At 40.3% G+C, this 1,329-nt stretch overlaps 1 pseudogene; it reads right to left on the bottom strand.

Moving 5' to 3' along the window:
* Nucleotides 1–471: 471 nt before the first annotated feature.
* On the bottom strand, nt 472–993 carry LOC102468622 (ubiquitin-40S ribosomal protein S27a pseudogene; annotated as a pseudogene).
* Nucleotides 994–1,329: the final 336 nt, after the last annotated feature.

Here is a 1,329-nt window from a genome sequence, read left to right as displayed (position 1 = left end):
GAGAACAGTCTAACTTTCTCACGTGCAGTCAGATGTGAACTACCGTTCCTGGTTGTGCTTAGCTCTGACTCAGTCTTGATTCTCAACAGATAGATGAAGATCTGGGAAAGGGAGAGAACCAACACACTACAGGACAATTTACCATGTGACAGATCATATGTTAGAACATTCTAGACACAGTATCATATCAGATCCTCCCAACAGCCTACGGAAGGAGATACTTCTTAAATTTTACAGTGAAGAGCCAGTGAGTGGTGTGCAGGTTAAGGTGCTTGATCCTACATAGCCGGATTCACAGTTTGAGTCCTGAACTTGGTGGTTTGAGAATCAAGCCAGGCACGATGCATGTGTGCGCAAAATCCCAGGAGGAGAGTGGAGGAGGATTTGTGGTGTGGTCATCCTTGGGGTGGGGTGGGGTGTGTGATTTCTCATTTTCTCTCTCTCTATCTCTTTTATTTATTTATTTATTTATTTTTAAAGGTTAGTTCCTTTCTTTCATTAACTCATAAACAATGACTTGTCTTCTGGTTTGTTGAAACAGTAAGTCAGACAACATTTGCCACAATAATGTCTGTCAAAATGGCTGACCATGAAAACCCCAGCACCACATTCATGTGAAGGACACTCCCGACAAAGGCGACTAACTTTGCCATTTTCATCCACCTTATAGAATTTCAGGACAGCCAGCTTAACCTTCTTTCTCTTCTGCTTATTCTTCTTGGGAGCGGTGTAAGACTTCTTTCTTTCCTTAGCACCACCACGAAGTCTCAACACAAGATGAAGCGTGGACTCCTTTTGGATGTTGTAGTCAGACAAAGTACGCCCGTCTTCCAACTGTTTGCCAGCAAAAATCAGTCTTTGCTGATCGGAAGGAATTTCTTCCTTATCCTGGATTTTGGCTTTTACATTTTCTATTGTATCCGACGGTTCAACCTCGAGGGTGATGGTCTTCCCTGTGAGGGTTTTTACGAAAATCTGCATCTTGGTGGTGGTCCCACCGCAGATGGCGGATCGGAAAGCTCTCTATCTCTTTTAAAGGGAATAGTGTTGAGGAAGGGATGTGAAGGATGAAAACCTGAAACAAAGCCAGGAGAACAATCATGTTCTTTTGAATGGTGGTATAGAATTTGAAAGAATAATAAGAAGTTATAATTGGAAGAAACCTTAGAATAATGACGATAGTAGTACTAGTCATTATTTATTGACTATTACTGTATTCCTGGAACTGTTCTAAGAGTTTTCCATGAATTACTTCATTTAACCTTTGTTTTAGTCCTACATAATAGAGATTTTGTTTTTTTTAATTTTTATTGTTTAAAGAGGTTTTTG

The sequence above is a fragment of the Tupaia chinensis genome, unplaced genomic scaffold (genome assembly GCF_000334495.1).
Source record: "Tupaia chinensis unplaced genomic scaffold, TupChi_1.0 Scaffold000396_1, whole genome shotgun sequence".
NCBI lineage: Eukaryota > Metazoa > Chordata > Mammalia > Scandentia > Tupaiidae > Tupaia > Tupaia belangeri.
The sequence above is the reverse complement of the archived record's forward strand: the minus strand, read 5'-3'. Positions and strand labels throughout refer to the sequence as shown.